We start from the raw sequence: 21,945 nt of genomic DNA, 5'->3' as shown, positions 1-21,945 counted from the left end.
ACCCAACCAAGTTGCAGTCCTAATAAATACACTAGAGAGGGCTGTCCTAAGTTAAAAAAAAAAGGCGAATATTACTTCCCAAAAAAATGAAAATAATTTGCAGTGTGTGTGAGATCAAATGCGTGTCTAACGGATCAATGTCTTTATCGTCATTTACTTCCTACGAATTCTGGGATAAAATTCCACGCTCATTACAATCAAAAGGCAAATCACCAAAACCGTGTTATTTTTCATTTCTCGTGTCGCGCATGTGGGACCCTTCTTGTTTAATGTTGCGTTTAACTTTTGCAGACCGTCCATTTCAAAAGCGAAGTTACTGAACAGATCGCTATTAATATTAAATGGGAGATTTGAGGTCGTGCGGTCAAGATTTGTAGACCGTCCGTTTCAAAAGCGAAGTTACTGAGCAGATGGCTATTAATATTTAAATGGGAGATTTGAGGTCGTGCGGTCAAGATTTGCAGACCGTCCATTTCAAAAGCGAAGTTACTGAGCAGATGGCTATTAATATTTAAATGGGAGATTTGAGGTCGTGCGGTCAAGATTTGCAGACCGTCCATTTCAAAAGAGAAGTTGATGACCGTGGAAAAGGAACAAAACTTGGCTCAGGTCCCCCGTAATTAGGGGTGTAAATGGATATTCGGAAATTCGATTACCGTCCGCATCCGAATCCGTTTAAAGCGAATATTATCTGAATCCGTTTCAAGCGGATATTATCCGAATCCGTTTATGAGATATCCGGCTCTTAGCAGATGCGAATCTGGTAAATGGTATATCTGATCCGTTTAACATCCGAATCCGAGAAGTAAATCTTTTCTTATTTATTATTAATAATATCATTAATATTTATTTTTAGTAATGACACACTATCTTTTGTTTCTATAAGAAAAGTGAATATTCTTTTTAGAAAAAAATAAAATAAAAACAAAAATAGCTCAAACCCATTCCATCAAAATAACCCAAACCCATTCCATCGTATACAAAAAAAAAAAAAAAAACACCTAAAGACAACTACCAACACTATCATCCATCCCCATCGCCTCCCTCTCTCTCTCTCTGCCTTTGTTTTAAAAGGAAGAAGAGGATCTCATATATTTTAGGGTTTGTGAAGAGAATGTAGATGTCTAGTTTTAGGATTTGAAAAATTCATTCGAGTAAGTACGAGAAAAAGGATAAAGTGCTGCAATAAAATGTTCGAATTTACCGGATAAACGGATACGGATAATATCCGAATTCGAACAATATCCGACGGATACGAATTCGGTAATAGATATTAAATATCCGTCGAATCCGAATCCGAATTCGGATAGTGTATACTGTAATCGAATTCGGATATAGCCATATCTGCTCCGAATTCGATCCGTTTACACCCCTACCCGTAATAGCAAAGTGTGGTGTGGAAGTATCAATTCCATGCTTACCTTTTCTTTTTGGAAATAATTGATATTTCCACACCCCTTGCAATTAATTAGACTATTAGCAAGGGGTCTGAGCCAAGTTTCTTTTGTGGAAAAGTCATTGGTAATCCTATGCTCCTATGATTGACTCCGGTTTCGGATTTTTTTTCTTTAAACCCGGCCCTGCCCAAAACTTAGTCGGGTTTTCCAATTTAAAACCCGACCCTACTTAAGACCCATGATTTCTAAATCCAACCCATGTTATTTTCGGGTCGAATAAAACCCAACCAAGTTGCAGTCCTAATAAATACCCTAGAGGGGGCTTTCTAAGTTAAAATAAAAATAAAAGGCGAATATTACTTCCCAAAAAATGAAAATAATTTGCGTGTGTGAGATCAAATGCGTGTCCAAGCGTACAACGAATCAATGTCTTTATCGTCATTTCTATTTCCTACGGATTCTGGGATAAAATGGGTGTAACGACACTTTCAATTGAAAAGGGTGGAACAGGTTGAATGGTCAATAAGGAACCCAATTCTGTCATTACAACTCTAATTTCAATTGCCAGATTCTTGTTTTTCACCATCCGATTTGATACGAAGCAAACAAGGATGAGAAGAAATCTCAATCGAACAAAGGGCCCCACTCTTCCAGTAAGAAATGGTCATTTGCTAAAACTATACACCAAAGGGCTGTGTATAAGTATTTTCAACATCTCAAAACCGTGCATAAATAGTGTGGGGCTCATCTTGGATTGATCACAGACCCAAAATCACACTTTAATCGGATGGTCCTAAACATATCTGATTAAGAGACCCTTCTTGTTTAATGTTGCGTTTAACTTTCGTCGACCGTCCATCTCAAAAGCAAGTTACTGATCAGATGGCTATTAATATTTAAATAGGGAGATTTGAGGTCGTGCGGTCAAGATCTAATCGGAATGCACTAGAGATGGGTTATACACTGAGTTTCAGTATATAGAGTAGATGACATGGGAAACCCTTGACTTGGAAGTCAGCATGAGAAAAGTCTCTTGTATTTTTTTCAAAATCCCCGGGCGAAGTAGAGGGAGGTGAATGAATAATACATTGCTTTTCTCTGTTCAATCAAAATTTATACTAAATCTCAAATGGCATCTGCTCTTGATAATCCTCTGCTCTTCTTGCTTGTTCTTCTTTTTCCCCTTTCTTGCATGGGTCAAACTAATGGTAGCATAAGTTTGGGCTCTAGTCTCTCTAGCAGTGACAATTCTTCATGGGTTTCACCTTCTGGTGATTTCGCATTCGGGTTCAAACCTGTTGCAGACAAAAATCTCTTCTTACTTGCAATCTGGTTCGACAAAGTACCAGAAAAAACTATAGTTTGGTCTGCACACAGAGGTAATCTTGTGCTTTATGGATCGAAAGTCGAGTTGAAGAGCAGTGGACAACTTGTGCTGAGCAATAATCAAGGACAAGAGATATGGACGGCTCAAGTCACTAACCGTAGTGCCACCTCTGCTGCCATTCTCGACACTGGGAATTTGGTGCTCTGGAATTCGAATTCTGGTATCACTTGGCAGAGTTTCGATAATTCCACGGACACCATCTTGCCTTCACAGATATTGGATATGGGCACCAGGCTATCTTCTCGTGAAACAGAGATCAACTACTCGAGCGGAAAGTATGAGCTTCGTTTCCAAACAGATGGCAATCTCGTGCTTTACCCAACAAATCTCCTTACCAATTCTCTTTACAATGCTTACTGGAGTAGCCACACTGCAGGAACCAATTCTCAGATGATCTTCAATCAGTCAGGGTACATTTGTCACGCCCCGAACCCATAATTCTAGGTAAGGCGCACGTGACAGCCGCCGCACGCCCATAGGGTCGCCCCCACAAGCATGCAAGGCTCCTTTTTCGATCAACTATTCTCAACAATCAGAGTAACTAATAAATGCGGAAATTTTAGTCTCATAATGAAATACAAATATAGATTAGGTCCATAAGTCTAAATCCAACAATAATTATTTCAAGACAATCACCTTAATAAAATATCAAAGGTTTCTAAATTGGAACAATGAAATAAAGAACAAATCTCCTAGGCTCCAATCCAAGTGCCTGATCTCAGCAAATCTACTGCCGCTCCTCTGTATCTGAAATTTGTTAAACCACATAATGAGCTAACAGCCCAGCCGGTTTTCCAAATCCAAGCCAGCTAATAGGAAAACAAAAACAAACTTGTGCGGAAAAGACGTAGCATGCCATAAAATTTAGCCAATGCAGAAATTGATAAGAATTAAAAAGATCATTTCTACATAAGCTATATAAGAAAAATACATGTTTTTACAAAACAGTTCCAACCACTCGGTTATGCAGTTTTTCACTTGGAAATCAATGACAAGAATATATATTTTCAAACACTTGATTTTGCATTTTTCCACTTGGAAATCAAATACTTAACAGTAATATATTTTCAAACATAACAGTCTTCTCTGTGGCCAATTTCCAACCTTATTGGCAAGTAGCGTAACCCAAGGCGAACACTCGTTCGCAGGACTCACAGGTCCAAAAGTGCGCAATGTCACAATATCAATAGCCAGAGGACTCCCTACTGGCCGCCCGAGATCAACCTTACGGGTAGATAAAATTTGACCGGTCTACGTGATCACGTCCAGTGTACTCACCCACTGGTAGGTTGGGCACTAGATCCCCACCAGAGATCAACCTTACTGGCGGAATCCATTCCATACCAAGACTGTATGCAATTATAGAGAGAAGCAATTTTAATGTTTGCAATACCATGCCATAAATTTGTAACGCTTCAAGCCATAGGGAACTTCCCTCATTTCAAATCTACGAAAACATATCGTAAACAAAGTGCTTTTCAAATTGTTGCTTCATGAATTCTAGTTTTCTAAATCATGTTCTTCATAAAGCTTTTTATGTATAGGGATGAAAACATGTCAAGACTAAAGGATACCATGCATAATGATATTCAACTATGTAGAATGACATACTAAAAAAACGTTCAGTAAAAATCTTCTCCAAAAGAAGTTCCAAGTCAAAGTAGATATGCAAAAATTGAAATAGAAAGCTTTCAACTTAGCTAATGTAATTATTTGATAATACACTGACATAGGGTAGGATCACCTACCTCTTGCACGAATTTCTGACTTTGTTTTGTTTTCTCTAGGACGACGTTGACGTTGACAAAAACTCCTCTTTTTCCCCTTCACATTAGTAAGTAAACCAAGGTCATTTAACTATCCTAATGTGTAACAGTCCCTATTAAATAAGATTTCATATTTGATTGTGCCTCTAAAAAGAAAAGAAATTAGGACGGCTCTAAAAACTCATTTCTAACACATCGCACCTAAACTCCAATCCCATTTGCTCAACCAAATTTATTCGCACCTAAACTCCAATCCCATTTGCTCAACCAAATTTATTTAATTAAGACTACTCTTTTCCTCCTTTTTGTTCTTGTCAAGGAAGGGAATTTGCAAAGCTGAAACTAGAAGGTGACTGAGTAAGAATATGAACTTACAGAATTTTGGCAATTATTCGTGATGAAGATCCACCCAACCGTAGTTGATCTCAAGACATATGTGATGGAATATGAGGTCTTGTAGGCCTTGATTCTTGGACACAAGGTTATGGCAACAAGATGGTGGAAAGTAGTTTATTTACCGGCAGCAATAGCAATTTGCAGAGGTTTCTAGGACTGTTTTGCAATGGCTTCTAGGACTGTTTTGCAATGGCTTCTAGGACTGTTTTGCAATGGTTCTAAAGTGGTGTAGAACTTGGTCTTGTAGGAGAGTTACAAGCATCCCAATGTAGGAGAGTTACAAGCATCTCAATGGCCTCAAACACCACCTATATTCCCTCTTTCTAAAGCCCACAACAACTACATCCAACACCTATATTTCTTCTTTCTAAAGCCCACAACAACTACATCCAACACCTATATTTCTTCTTTCTAAAGCCCACAACAACTAACCTTCATCAACACCACCCCTTTCTAAAGCCCACAACAACTAATCTTCATCAACACCACCCCTTTCTAAAGCCCACAACTACTAACCTTCATCAACACCACCCCTTTCTAAATCCCACAACAACTAACCTTCATCCAATGAGAGAAGAGAGTGGAGAGAAAAAGTTGTAGGCAAGAGAGTGGAGAGAAAAGGTTGTGGTGAGAAAGTTGTAGAGAAGAGAGTGGAGAGAAAAGGTTGTAGAGTGGAGAGAAAAGGTTGTAGCCTCGCAAGGTTCCAAACATCCCACACATTTCTTTCTTTTTCAATATTGAAATGATTGCTACCTTAAGATAAAATATTGAAAATGATTGCATATTTGATTCCTAATTTAACCAACTAACCTTCATCCAATGAGAGGAAGAGAGTGGAGAGAAAAAAAAGAAGAAGGTTGTAGTCTCGTAAGGTTCCAAACATCCCACACATTTCTTTCTTTTTCAATATTGAAATGATTGCTATCTTAAGATAGAATATTGAAAATGATTGCATATTTGATTCCTAATTTAACTTTAGTCATTGATGATAATAGCACATGATTGTTACCTTATGATTGAATATTGAAAATGATTGCATATTTGATTCCTAATTTAACTTTAGTCCATTTGATATTATTACCCATATCAAAGAAAATTCACAACTTTTATTTGATACTAACACCCATTTCTAACAATTAATCTTGGCTTAATTTTTTATAATGACACCCATTATAAAAAAAAATCATATGTTCACTTTGATAAGGATAATTACCCAAATACTTGGGACCGGGTATTACATCATACCCCCCTAAAAAGAATTTCGTCCTCGAATTTCACATACCTGGTGCTTGAAAAAGCTGGGGGTACTTTTCCTGCATCTCCTCCTCAAGCTCCCAAGTTGCCTCTCGCTCAGAGTGATTTCTCCACTGTACCTTGACATAGGGAATGGTGCGTTTTCTAAGAACTTGGTCCTTTCGATCAACGATACGCACCGGGTGTTCCTCATATGACATATCCTCTCTGAGTTGCAAAGGGGCCAATTCTACTACACGGTCCGGGTCCGGAACATACTTCCTCAGCATAGAGACATGGAAGACATTATGCACCCCAGCCAAACTGGGTGGTAGTGCAAGGCGATAGGCAACTGTCCCGACCCTTTTAAGAATTTCGTATGGCCCAACATACTTGGGATTCAACTTTCCTCTAATGCCAAATCTGACCACTCCTTTAGTGGGAGACACCCTCAAGAAAACACGATCTCCAACTTCAAATTCAAGCTCACGCCTCCTGACATCAGCGTAGCTCTTCTGCCTGCTTTGTGCTGCTCGGAGACGCTCTCTGATCAATTGAACCTTTTCTTCTGCCTGATGCACTAGCTCCGGGCCCAAAATCTGCCTCTCACCAACCTCATCCCAATGGATGGGAGACCTGCACTTTCTACCATAGAGGGCCTCATAAGGGGCCATCTGAATGCTGGATTGGTAGCTATTGTTGTATGCGAACTCCACCAAAGGTAACTGCCGATCCCAAGAACCTCTAAAATCCAAGGCACATGCTCTCAGCATGTCTTCCAATATCTGGATCGTCCGTTCTGACTGGCCATCGGTTTGTGGATGATACGCTGTACTGAAGTTCAACCTAGTTCCCAAAGCCTTATGGAAACTCCTCCAGAACTGAGACACGAACCTTGGGTCTCTGTCAGACACAATCGACACTGGCACTCCATGTAGCCTGACAATCTCCTCCAAGTACCACTCTGCCATCTGATCCAATGTCGAACCCACTCTATAAGCCAAGAAGTGAGCCGACTTAGTCAACCTGTCGACTATAACCCAAATGGCATCATTTTTCTTCAATGTCTTTGGCAAACCGGTCACAAAATCCATAGTGATGTGCTCCCATTTCCACTCTGGAATAGGGAGGGGCTCTAACTTCCCGGCAGGTCTCTGATGCTCTATCTTGACCTGCTGGCAGATTATACAACGAGCCACAAACTCTGCAATCTCTCGCTTCATGTTATTCCACCAGAAAATTTCTCTGAGGTCCCTGTACATTTTGGTGCTTCCAGGGTGCACTGAATAAGTAGAACTATGGGCCTCATCCATAATCTCCCTCTTGAGATCCGCATCAGCAGGCACACACAACCGAGTTCCGAACCTCAAGGACCCATCCTCATGGACTCGAAAATCTAATTGGGATCCTGCCTCAACTTCTGCCCTGATCTTATGGAGTCTCTCATCAGTACTCTGAGAAATCTTTATTCTCTCTAACAAAGTGGGCTGAACTCTCAGGTTCGCAATTTGCAGACCAGGCTCGTGCTGTCTTACCTCAATACTCAACCTCCTCAAGTCCTCAATGATCTGCCTTTGATTAGTTATCAAAGATGCCATCTTACCCTGGGCCTTTCTGCTCAAAGCATCTGCTACTACATTAGCCTTCCCTGGATGATAGCTGATGGTCAGGTCATAGTCCTGTAGCAATTCAAGCCATCTCCTCTGACGCATATTTAGCTCCTTTTGCGTGAACAAGTACTTTAGGCTCTTATGGTCAGTGAAGACCTCACATGGCTCCCCATAAAGGTAGTGTCTCCAAATTTTCAATGCAAACACTACTGCTGCTAACTCTAGATCATGCGTCGGATAGTTCTGCTCATATGGCTTCAACTGCCTGGAGGCATAGGCCACTACCTTTCCGTGTTGCATCAACACACAACCTAAACCACTCTTAGAGGCATCACTATATATGGTGAATCCTCCACTCTCAGATGGTATAGTGAGGATTGGGGCCGATACTAACCTTCGTTTCAACTCTTGGAAGCTCTCCTCGCACTTATCAGACCATTCAAACTTGGTTCCCTTATGCGTTAGACGGGTCAGTGGTACGGCAATCCGTGAAAATCCCTCTACGAATTTCCTGTAATATCCCGCCAGACCTAAGAAACTGCGAATTTCGGCGACATTAGACGGCCTGCTCCAATCCACTACGGCCTCAATCTTTTGGGGGTCCACAGACACTCCATCCTTAGAAATCACATGCCCCAGAAAAGCCACTCTATCAAGCCAAAACTCACACTTCTTGAATTTCGCATATAGCTGCTCTGCTCTCAATACCTGCAACACCTGCCTTAAGTGATTTTCATGCTCTTCATGGCTCTTTGAGTAGATTAGGATGTCATCTATGAACACTACTACAAATCTGTCTAAGAATGGCTTGAACACCCTATTCATCAAATCCATAAATGCCGCGGGTGCGTTAGTCAAACCAAATGGCAACACTAAGAACTCGTAGTGTCCATATCTAGTCCTGAAAGCTGACTTGGGCACATCTTCTGGCTTGATCTTCAACTGATGGTAACCCGAGCGAAGATCGATCTTAGAGAATACTTTAGACCCCTGTAACTGATCAAATAGATCCTCGATCCTGGGCAATGGATACTTATTTCTCACAGTTACCTTGTTTAGCTCTCTATAATCGATGCACAACCGCATACTCCCATCTTTCTTCTTCACAAATAGCACTGGTGCACCCCAAGGAGAAACACTAGGTCTGATCAACCCCTTATCAAGAAGTTCTTGCAACTGCCCACTCAACTCCTTAAGCTCTACTGGAGCCATTCGATAGGGAGCCTTAGAAATGGGACCCGTGCTAGGTACAAGATCAATGGAGAATTCGATCTCTCTATCTGGAGGCAACCCCGGCAAGTCTTCAGGGAATACATCAGGGAAGTCTCGTACAATTGTGATGTCCTCTAGCCTGAGGGCCTCCTGACTGACTTCTGATATAGAGGCAAGAAATCCCTCACAACCCTTCCTTAACAATCTGCTAGCCTTGCAAGCCGAAATGATTTGGGTGGGCGCACCACCAGGACTACCAATAAAACTGAACCTTCGCTGTCCTGGCATCTGAAAAGTCACTAACTTACTGTGACAGTCTAGGCTGGCATGATTAGCAGCCAGCCAATCCATCCCAAGAATAACATCAAAATCCTTCATCTCCAAGACTACCAAATCAGCGGGTAACTCCCTGTCACCGATCTTCACTGCACACGACTTGCAAATCCTGTCGGTAATCAGGCTACCTCCTACAGGTGTGTCTACACATAACTCTACATCTAAAGGCTCATGAACTAATCCATGCTTCACAACAAACCGGGATGATATAAAAGAATGTGAGGCACCCGAATCAAATAATACACATGCATAGACCGAAGCTATTGGAAGGGTACCTGTCATAGGTTAACCCATTCCCACTATTAACTAAGCAAACATAGGTTAACCTATTCCCACTATTAACTAAGCAAACATCAAAATGCAATACGTTGAAATTTTATAGACATTTATATGAATAAGAATATCAACAACTAACTAATGACATACCTGTCACCACTGCATTAGAGGCCATAGCGTCCTGCTCGGTTAGTGCATAGACTCGGCTTGGGATCCTCTGCTTCTTATTCCATGCCTGATTCTCTCCTGTGGGCGGGACTCGCACCGCTGGAGGTGCCCGATTCTCTCCTGTGGGCGGAACTCGCGCTGCTGGGGGTGCTCCTGAAAACTGAAAATTTCTCTTCCGAGGACAATCTGCTACCTTGTGACCCAACTGGCCACACTCAAAACATGCCCCAGTGATCCATGGGCAATCCTTTTCTGCATGATGTTTCTTGCATTTGGCACACAAGCTAGACCTCTGACCAGCACTCTGATGCTGCGGGCGATGGTCGCCTGACCTCTGCTGTGATCCACCTCCCTGGCGGTAGGAATTAGGCCTCTTAGATGGCTCTCCTGAAATCTGGCCATCCTGCTGACCTCCTGCCCTGAATCTCTTCTTCTGCTGGTCCCTATGCTGTTGGGACCTGATGACTCCTTCCTCAACCTGTAAAGCCTTACTCAACACATCTGCATAGGTTTTAAGCTGGAAATCTTTTACTCGATGCCTGATAGGCTCCCTGAGTCCGTCTTGGAAACGGCGAGCAAGAAGCCCGTCGTCCTCCATGACCGATATGGGTGCAAACATCCCCAATCTCGTAAACTCTGCCTCATAATCTATGACAGATCTGTTCCCTTGCTTTAAATTGAAAAAATCATTTTCCTTAAGAATCCTCACACTATCAGGAAAATATTTGTCATAGAAAGCTGTAGAGAATTCATCCCATGCAATGATAGCGCTCCCCCTGACACGCTTCTCCATCTTCCACCAAGCATCTGCACTTCCTCTAAGCATGAACGTGGCAGCTACTACTTTGTCCGGCGCTGCCATCCCCAGAAATTCAAAGATTTTCTCGGTCTCTTGCAACCATTCATCAGCCACGAGAGGATCAGTGGTCCCTCCAAATGTATTGGCCATCCTCCGAAACTCGGTCATCCTATTCTGCTGACGAGGCTCGACCTGTGGCGGATGATGCTGAGGCTGCTGCTGCTGTTGGGTCACCACCCCAACCAAAGTCTCCATCATCCGCTCTAATCGGGGTAACCCTTGCTCTTCCTGATGAGTCCCTCCCTCTGCAGTATGGATGATAGGGGTGGGAGGCTCCTCCTCTTGCGCCTGATTTGGCTGCACTGGAGCCGGTATAGGGTTTCGCTGAAGTCGGGTCGTGCTACGAGCAAGGTCAGTCATTCTCTTGGTACGAGCCATACCTATCCCAACAATAGCAAACACTAGTAAGGCTCTAGATTATAAAATACCTACATCTAATCGGAAGGTAAGTAGTAAAAATTGTAAAAATACAATTTGCCTTTACCTAAGTAGTAAAAATACAATTTGCCTTTGCCTAAGGTCCTGTAGTAAAAATACAATTTGCCTTTGCCTAAGGTCCTACCGGTCCTTAAGAATCCTCACACTATCAGGAAAATATTTGTCATAGAAAGCTGTAGAGAATTCATCCCATGCAATGATAGCGCTCCCCCTGACACGCTTCTCCATCTTCCACCAAGCATCTGCACTTCCTCTAAGCATGAACGTGGCAGCTACTACTTTGTCCGGCGCTGCCATCCCCAGAAATTCAAAGATTTTCTCGGTCTCTTGCAACCATTCATCAGCCACGAGAGGATCAGTGGTCCCTCCAAATGTATTGGCCATCCTCCGAAACTCGGTCATCCTATTCTGCTGACGAGGCTCGACCTGTGGCGGATGATGCTGAGGCTGCTGCTGCTGTTGGGTCACCACCCCAACCAAAGTCTCCATCATCCGCTCTAATCGGGGTAACCCTTGCTCTTCCTGATGAGTCCCTCCCTCTGCAGTATGGATGATAGGGGTGGGAGGCTCCTCCTCTTGCGCCTGATTTGGCTGCACTGGAGCCGGTATAGGGTTTCGCTGAAGTCGGGTCGTGCTACGAGCAAGGTCAGTCATTCTCTTGGTACGAGCCATACCTATCCCAACAATAGCAAACACTAGTAAGGCTCTAGATTATAAAATACCTACATCTAATCGGAAGGTAAGTAGTAAAAATTGTAAAAATACAATTTGCCTTTACCTAAGTAGTAAAAATACAATTTGCCTTTGCCTAAGGTCCTGTAGTAAAAATACAATTTGCCTTTGCCTAAGGTCCTACCGGTTCTTAAACCTATTGCTTTGATACCACTTTACTGTCACGCCCCGAACCCATAATTCTAGGTAAGGCGCACGTGACAGCCGCCGCACGCCCATAGGGTCGCCCCCACAAGCATGCAAGGCTCCTTTTTCGATCAACTATTCTCAACAATCAGAGTAACTAATAAATGCGGAAATTTTAGTCTCATAATGAAATACAAATATAGATTAGGTCCATAAGTCTAAATCCAACAATAATTATTTCAAGACAATCACCTTAATAAAATATCAAAGGTTTCTAAATTGGAACAATGAAATAAAGAACAAATCTCCTAGGCTCCAATCCAAGTGCCTGATCTCAGCAAATCTACTGCCGCTCCTCTGTATCTGAAATTTGTTAAACCACATAATGAGCTAACAGCCCAGCCGGTTTTCCAAATCCAAGCCAGCTAATAGGAAAACAAAAACAAACTTGTGCGGAAAAGACGTAGCATGCCATAAAATTTAGCCAATGCAGAAATTGATAAGAATTAAAAAGATCATTTCTACATAAGCTATATAAGAAAAATACATGTTTTTACAAAACAGTTCCAACCACTCGGTTATGCAGTTTTTCACTTGGAAATCAATGACAAGAATATATATTTTCAAACACTTGATTTTGCATTTTTCCACTTGGAAATCAAATACTTAACAGTAATATATTTTCAAACATAACAGTCTTCTCTGTGGCCAATTTCCAACCTTATTGGCAAGTAGCGTAACCCAAGGCGAACACTCGTTCGCAGGACTCACAGGTCCAAAAGTGCGCAATGTCACAATATCAATAGCCAGAGGACTCCCTACTGGCCGCCCGAGATCAACCTTACGGGTAGATAAAATTTGACCGGTCTACGTGATCACGTCCAGTGTACTCACCCACTGGTAGGTTGGGCACTAGATCCCCACCAGAGATCAACCTTACTGGCGGAATCCATTCCATACCAAGACTGTATGCAATTATAGAGAGAAGCAATTTTAATGTTTGCAATACCATGCCATAAATTTGTAACGCTTCAAGCCATAGGGAACTTCCCTCATTTCAAATCTACGAAAACATATCGTAAACAAAGTGCTTTTCAAATTGTTGCTTCATGAATTCTAGTTTTCTAAATCATGTTCTTCATAAAGCTTTTTATGTATAGGGATGAAAACATGTCAAGACTAAAGGATACCATGCATAATGATATTCAACTATGTAGAATGACATACTAAAAAAACGTTCAGTAAAAATCTTCTCCAAAAGAAGTTCCAAGTCAAAGTAGATATGCAAAAATTGAAATAGAAAGCTTTCAACTTAGCTAATGTAATTATTTGATAATACACTGACATAGGGTAGGATCACCTACCTCTTGCACGAATTTCTGACTTTGTTTTGTTTTCTCTAGGACGACGTTGACGTTGACAAAAACTCCTCTTTTTCCCCTTCACATTAGTAAGTAAACCAAGGTCATTTAACTATCCTAATGTGTAACAGTCCCTATTAAATAAGATTTCATATTTGATTGTGCCTCTAAAAAGAAAAGAAATTAGGACGGCTCTAAAAACTCATTTCTAACACATCGCACCTAAACTCCAATCCCATTTGCTCAACCAAATTTATTCGCACCTAAACTCCAATCCCATTTGCTCAACCAAATTTATTTAATTAAGACTACTCTTTTCCTCCTTTTTGTTCTTGTCAAGGAAGGGAATTTGCAAAGCTGAAACTAGAAGGTGACTGAGTAAGAATATGAACTTACAGAATTTTGGCAATTATTCGTGATGAAGATCCACCCAACCGTAGTTGATCTCAAGACATATGTGATGGAATATGAGGTCTTGTAGGCCTTGATTCTTGGACACAAGGTTATGGCAACAAGATGGTGGAAAGTAGTTTATTTACCGGCAGCAATAGCAATTTGCAGAGGTTTCTAGGACTGTTTTGCAATGGCTTCTAGGACTGTTTTGCAATGGCTTCTAGGACTGTTTTGCAATGGTTCTAAAGTGGTGTAGAACTTGGTCTTGTAGGAGAGTTACAAGCATCCCAATGTAGGAGAGTTACAAGCATCTCAATGGCCTCAAACACCACCTATATTCCCTCTTTCTAAAGCCCACAACAACTACATCCAACACCTATATTTCTTCTTTCTAAAGCCCACAACAACTACATCCAACACCTATATTTCTTCTTTCTAAAGCCCACAACAACTAACCTTCATCAACACCACCCCTTTCTAAAGCCCACAACAACTAATCTTCATCAACACCACCCCTTTCTAAAGCCCACAACTACTAACCTTCATCAACACCACCCCTTTCTAAATCCCACAACAACTAACCTTCATCCAATGAGAGAAGAGAGTGGAGAGAAAAAGTTGTAGGCAAGAGAGTGGAGAGAAAAGGTTGTGGTGAGAAAGTTGTAGAGAAGAGAGTGGAGAGAAAAGGTTGTAGAGTGGAGAGAAAAGGTTGTAGCCTCGCAAGGTTCCAAACATCCCACACATTTCTTTCTTTTTCAATATTGAAATGATTGCTACCTTAAGATAAAATATTGAAAATGATTGCATATTTGATTCCTAATTTAACCAACTAACCTTCATCCAATGAGAGGAAGAGAGTGGAGAGAAAAAAAAGAAGAAGGTTGTAGTCTCGTAAGGTTCCAAACATCCCACACATTTCTTTCTTTTTCAATATTGAAATGATTGCTATCTTAAGATAGAATATTGAAAATGATTGCATATTTGATTCCTAATTTAACTTTAGTCATTGATGATAATAGCACATGATTGTTACCTTATGATTGAATATTGAAAATGATTGCATATTTGATTCCTAATTTAACTTTAGTCCATTTGATATTATTACCCATATCAAAGAAAATTCACAACTTTTATTTGATACTAACACCCATTTCTAACAATTAATCTTGGCTTAATTTTTTATAATGACACCCATTATAAAAAAAAATCATATGTTCACTTTGATAAGGATAATTACCCAAATACTTGGGACCGGGTATTACAACATTTACCTCAGACAAACAAATGGGAGCATACACAACCTCACTTTGGGAAACATAGTTTCAACTAGAGACTTCTACCACAGAGCAACACTTGATTTGACGGAGTTTTCAGGCAATATATATACCCCAGGAATGGCTCAAGCAACAGAAACTGGGCTGGTGAGTCCTGGTCTATTGTATGGTCGGTGCCAAGTGACATTTGTACGGCAATTACCGATAATATTGGCAGTGGAGCTTGTGGGTTCGATAGCTACTGCAGACTAGATGATACTCTAAGGCCTAGTTGCTACTGTCCACCCAATTATTCCTACTTTGATTCCAGTAACCCTTTCAAGGGTTGCACGCCGGACTTTGTTCCTCAAAGTTGTGAGCCTGGTGGATCAGGGGAAGAACCTAGACCTCAATTCCGAATGACAGAGTTGCCAAACACAAATTGGCTGATGTCTGACTTTGATCGATATAATTCAACAAATGAAGACCAGTGCAGAGAACTCTGCTTGGGTGATTGTTTTTGTGCGGCAGCCATTTTCAATGGTGTAGACTGTTACAAGAAGAAGTTCCCACTCTCAAATGGGAGGATAGAGACTGGAACAACAAAGGCACTCATCAAAGTTCCCCTAGGAAATTCCACTTCTCAGTTTCCATTTCAAAGGGAAATGTGTTTTATCTTTTTGGAGCAAGAAGGAATATAATTCCATAAAAAGAAAAAGATAAAAAAAAGTGCCCTTTGTATTTAGTAAATTTTCAGCGAACTCATGAACCATTTATAGGCTTGTAGCCCGTTTTAGTAGTTCGCGGTGTACTAATGATATATATCTATCTTTCTACTATAATAAGCAAGCTGGGAGGAAAAGCCCAGGCGTTTTTGAATTTTTTGAAAATTCTGTGGAATTAACACCTCACTTTTCTTGACTTTTTTTAACGCACCAATTCAACCCACATATTTTCAATCCTACCCCCTCCTTTATGCTTTTTAACAAAGGCACCCATTAAACCACATAATTTCAATCCTACCCCCTCCTTTATGCTCTTTTTACGGATTGGGTGCATATGCCGTAATTGTCATATTTCTATACATCTCCGTTGTAGTTTTAGCCGTAATTGTCATAGCAAGGTGCCATTTGTGGGTACTTTTTTTCTGTAATTGTTCTCTTTTACAACCATTTTGCCGTAATTTCCTTCCAAAACTTTAGTACCTTATGATTATTATTGCTAATTTCTTTCGGTACTTATTATTGCTAGCCACCTTTCCAGAAATAGTATTGCCGTGCAATTTTCACCATGTCTAATAAGACAAATCTCTCAACACATACAATTGCAAAGGATGGCCGAGAAGTAGCCTTTGGAGAAGGTGGCTAGCAAATACCTACCAAAACAAAAAAAAACCAGCAAAAACAAAAATTGGAGAGTTGTCATCCCATGGAAATGATTTTTGGGGCACAACCTATTTACAATGTGGCCCATCAAATGGATGGTTTGGATCATCCTATGGTGTGGGTCGTGCATTAACATTAAGGCCCAATTGTAGGCCCCACCCATATTTGTCAAATGAAGTTTACGGTCAACGCCATAGGATGATCCAAGCCGTCCATTTGATGGGCCGCGATGCAAGCCCCAACAATCATTGCCATATGATGATCCTAGCCCTCCGATATATAGAGAAACTAATTACCATGCCAATTATCGAAGCCATTGCCCTTTTTTATCATTTCGTATGTATGCCACTTTGAGTTATACAAATTCTTCAATTTCGCTATTGTTAATAGTTTTAATGCTTAACCATTATCTTTTCTTCGCCGCCCAATGCACGGGGTTTTTTACTAGTACAATATAAAGTTGAAGGTGGTAAGCTGGGTGGCGCCACGTGTGAGCCCCTTCTTTATTCCGAAATTTTACAAAATCTAAATTTCAAAAGACTTTTATACATGCAACTTCTGTGTATATTCTTTGTATAACTACTTTTAAGAGAAAGATAAATATACACGCTAACTTCTGTGTATAGTGCCTTAATCATAAAGGATTATTATTTAATACTCTTAAAATTTTTTTTACTTTCGTATGTATCTACTCAAGTTTAACGTATATAAATATACATGCTAACTTCTGTGCATAGTGCCTTAATCATAAAGGATTATTATTTAATACTCTTAAAAGTTTTTTTACTTTTGTATGTATCTACTCAAGTTTAACGTATATCTTCTCCCAACGATTCGTTTTCCGATATCATATGTAACCCTTCCCTATTCCACGATTTCACACATATGCAAGCCCTATATTAGCAAAGCCTTCTCATCTTTACCAAGTCTTTTTAGCTGGATCTTCGCCGGTTATTTGGAGCCTTTTTGCTTCTTATTCTGCCTCCCTTTCTCTCTCGCACACGCCAAAACCCTAGCCGTCCAAGCCTCACGAACGCAGGCTTTCACATCCAGCAAGAAGAATAAGAAGAAAAAGTAAGTTTCTTGATTTAGGTTTTTTCCATTCTTCAAAATTTCTCATCATTTTTTTTAGATTTTTACACTCAATCTTTGATAGGTACCTAGAAATGGACAAGAAGAAGATGAAATAATGGTTCGTTTGGGAAACCAGTCCCTCGTACAATAGCACGAAATTAAGTTGAATTCTTCTTTACCTTTTCCATTAAGAGATAAGAAAATATAAATGTCTACAATGATCTCAAGTTTCAACACCCTAGGACTCTACAACCAATCAGAATAAAGGATAAATAAAAGAAAACTAAAAGAAAAATATAAAAGATAGCTAAAACTAACTAGCCAACGTAATTGTTGGTTATTGACATCCCTAATCTAACGTAGCTACCAGCAATATCCGATTAAAGAAATCCCTAAAATCTAGGGATTCAACAATCTTTCTCTAGGGTTTCTGTAGGCGGAGTTTTCATTTTTTTTCTTTATTTTTTGAGATTATAATTTCTTCTTTCTTTTATTCCAAGTTCATTGATTCAATTAATACCTCCAAGTCTTCCGCTGCAGATTCGTCATCCAAATTGGTGAGCTAACCCATTTATGCAGCAGCTTTTCCTATTGCTTACATAGTTTTCCCTTCTCTTCTTTATAAATAATTTAGAAAAAAAATCTATAATTCCATCTTTTCAATTCATTTTTTATGAATCATTAACTTTCCTTTGCCACGCTGTCCAAGTAGAAATTTTGTATAAATACATATTTTTTCCTTTAATTTCTTTATAATAATTTAGAAAAATATTTCACTGTCTTTTAAGCTCATTTTTTATAAATCATTTACTTTTCTTTTTTATACCATCTGAGTATAATATGAATTGTTATACCATTGAGGTCATTTACATTCTTTTATTGGTAAAAACTTTTAAAATACCTTTGATTTTAAAAGTCTGATGAATTTGGAAAGAGTAATGTAGCTCGAATATTAGTGAAGCATTTATTTAAACCACGAATAAAAGACGAGAGAAGAATTATTTGGCCAAGATCTGAGGTGTGGGTGCCTATCATGTGTAGTACACATATATGTATCTAGGCATGCCCACGCTTATTCTGAATGTTTTTCTAAAACTGATAATAATGAAGTTCTTACCAGTGAACACAAATGCAGCCCATTGCCACTAACCACTGCTTGATTGGATGTTCCTATCCTTTTAATCTATTCGCCTTTTAATCTCTCTATGTTTCATGTCAAATAAAATTGTTTAGCACTTGACGCTTATATAAGAAGCTCTAGAATTTGGAAGTGATGGTTGAAGAAATGTGATGTGCTTTGCCTTTCAACCTACTATGCTTTGCATTTTGAATCAGATTTGCTATGTTTGTTTTTTACTTGATCATCTGAGTTTATCAGATTCTGATGTTCACCTATTTTGAATGGGATATGCTTTTGGTGAGTCTTTTCCTAACATGATGTCAATTTTTACTTGCAGTTGTTAGTTTAGTTGTAAACGAATGTTGATTTCTGCATTTTGATCAGCGGGTGTTCCTTGGGTTGTTCATATTGTGATGTATATGTTTAAAGTGCAATGTTTCTGAAGATGCGTATAAGTTGTTGATGAAATGCTTACCATAATTCAGTTACAATGATAATTTATAATTTACATCAAGCCATTTTGTGATATTATTTTTCTTGATATTATTATTGTTATATAAACTTGCATGGTTCTTTTTAATTGTCTTAATTCAGTGGAAAAGCTTCCAAAGATAAGAGATGGTAGCCCCTTGATCAAGTGAGATAAAGAAGGAGATTTTTTTTTTGCCTCTTTAGGTCTTTAAATGGTCAATAACTTGATCTTTTGAGAGGGATGTCTTCTTCTGCTGAATGTGTTAGCTTAGACAGGCCAAATCTTGACAACATATACTGTAACTTCCCTTATTGGAATGCTACCAAAAAAAAAAAAAAAAAAACACTATTTGCATATTAGCTTCCTTCTATCATGATTTTTGCCTTCCAGTTGATGTTGTTTGCTAAGAATGTGAAGTGGAAGTAGGGACTGTAACTTCCCTTATTGGAAGTTGTTTGCGAGTGGAAGTAGGGACCACGTCCAATAAGTCTTTTCGTTTTCCCTCAGGCGTCATGTCTCTATAAATGCAAGTTACTGTTCATATATAAATAACCCAACTGTGTGAGAGAGAGAGAGACTCGTTCAATGTTGGGTTGTTTTTAACACTTGGGCTATTAGAGGTGCGTGGGATGTTTTGGTAGGATTCTAATAGGATTGGGTATTCAAATCCATTAAAAATTGTTCCCCCCCCCCCACAAAAAAAAATCATGTGGAGAGGTGTGAAAACATTCCACGTGCCCGGTAGGGGTGTAAACGGATCTAATTTGAAGCGGATATGGCTATATCCAAATTCGATTACAGAATACACTATCCAAATCCGAATCCGAATTCGAATTCGACAGATATTTAATATCTATTACCGAATTCGATTCTGCCGGATATTGTTCAAATTTGGATATTATCCGTATCCGTTTATCCAGTAAATTTGAACATTTTACTGTAACACTTTATCTTTGTTCTCCTCCTTACTCCTCGAATGAATTTTCCAAACCCTAAAACCAGACCTCTACTTTCTTTTCTCAAAATTAACTCTCAGATCCTAAAATATATGAGATCCTCTTCTTCCTTTTAAAACAAAGGCAGAGAGAGAGAGAGAGAGAGAGAGAGAGAGAGAGAGAGAGAGAGAGAGAGAGAGAGAGAGAGAGCGGCGGTGGGGATGGATGGTCTTTGGGTTTTTTTTTTGTGTATATGATGGAATGGGTTTGGGCTATTTTGAAGAGGAGAAGTGAGAGTGTTGATGGTGGAAGATGAAGAGAAATGCGGATGGAGATGGGGATTGTGTTAGAGATGGAGGTGACTGGCGGTGATGGAGGTGGCCTTGTGAAGGTGGAGAGGGGCGGCGATGGATTTTGGTGGGAGTTGGGTGCACCAAGGAATGCCGGAGATGGTGTCTCTGCCTCCTCTTTTCTCCTCTCTCTTGCTTCAACTTGCAAACGTCAGCAGTCCCCTCTTTTAATTGCATTTTGGGTTTTTATATAACCCTAAGTTGGAAAATTGACCGAGTCGTCTATTTACTATCAATGACCTAGATGGCTGTTTTGCTTTAGAATTCTCTAGAAGCTATGCCATCTTCTTTCAATCACCATCATCCATTTGTCTCTTTCATCCTACAACCCACATTTGTTGCTTCATAAAGAAGCCATGTCAAACTCCAAGAATGCCCTTAAAATGAGTAATTATTCAATTTCCCACCCAAAATAATTTTGTTTTTTTTTTTCTAAAAAGAAAATTCACTTTTCTTTTAGAAACAAAAGATAGTGTGTCATTACTAAAAATAAATATTAATGATATTATTAATAATAAATAAAAAGAATGTACTTCTCGGATTCGGATGTTAAACGGATCGGATATACCATTTACTAGATTCGCATCTGCTAAGAGCCGGATATCTCATAAACGGATTCGGATAATATCCGCTTGAAACGGATTCGGATAATATTAGCTTTAAACGGATTCGGATGTGGACGGTAATCGAATTTTTGAATATCCATTTACACCCCTAGTGTCCGGGATTTCCCAAGACCGTGAATCTTCCCAATTAAGGGCGATAACCTTTATGAGATTTTCTTCCAATCAATCTCCAAGTCGGTTCACCAAATAAATCAATGCATGCAAGTTGGTTTTCCATGTTTCATTATGATATTCATTAAGCAATTTATTCATTTTCTTCTTGCACACCTATATGCTTTTAGGGGCCGTTTGGATATGCGGATTTTAGAAACCAGGTTTTTAGTTTGAAAACAGTGTAAAAGAGGGTTAGAAAAGAGGGTTAGAGAGGAGAAGAAGAGGACCAACCGTCGTTTTTAACTCATTTTTTACTTCTCTCCCTTCTTTCTATCAGCAAGAGAGTAGAAGATCCACCCATTTTCCTCGTTTTAGAAATCTCAGGTTGCAGGAGAGATTTTTAAAACCTGATTTTCTTGCTAAAAATCCAAGAAACGTTGCCAGGACAGCACACAGCAGCCTGATCATGAACCCTCTTTTACACTGATTTCTAATAAATTTTATTATTCATTTTATTTTTTTGGCCGCCCCGTGCATCGCACGGGACTACAACTAGTCTATTACTGTATAGCAGAAGAGAAAAGGAGAGAATTACTTGAATTTCTCCCAAAATTCTAATAGAATTAAACATCACTTTTTTGACTTTTTTTAACAAAGGCACCCATTCAACCCATATATTTTCAATCCTACCCCCTCCTTTATGCTTTTTAACAAAGGCACCCATTAAAGCCACATAATGTCAATCCTGCCCCCTTCCTTTACGCTTTTTTAATAAAAAAAATGGACAAAGACATATTTTTTTCTTTGCAAAATTATGGACAAAGTGCTTGAAAGTTGCAAAATTAAAGAAAAAAGTACCGAAACGGGTAACTGTATATGACAATTGTACAATTACGAAAAAAAAACTACAAAGAAGAGGTATCGAAATATGGCAATTACAAAAAAAC

At 39.5% G+C, this 21,945-nt stretch overlaps 1 pseudogene; it reads left to right on the top strand.

The window, feature by feature from the left end:
* Window positions 1-2,526: 2,526 nt before the first annotated feature.
* LOC143864767 (G-type lectin S-receptor-like serine/threonine-protein kinase LECRK3 pseudogene) lies at window positions 2,527-3,222 on the top strand (annotated as a pseudogene).
* The last annotated feature ends 18,723 nt before the right edge of the window (window positions 3,223-21,945 follow it).

This window comes from Tasmannia lanceolata, unplaced genomic scaffold (assembly GCF_043159265.1).
Source record: "Tasmannia lanceolata isolate RefF3 unplaced genomic scaffold, GAP_Taslan_0.1 ptg000003l, whole genome shotgun sequence".
In the NCBI taxonomy this organism is placed as follows: Eukaryota; Viridiplantae; Streptophyta; class Magnoliopsida; order Canellales; family Winteraceae; genus Tasmannia; species Tasmannia lanceolata.
This window is presented reverse-complemented; position numbering and strand designations above follow the sequence as displayed.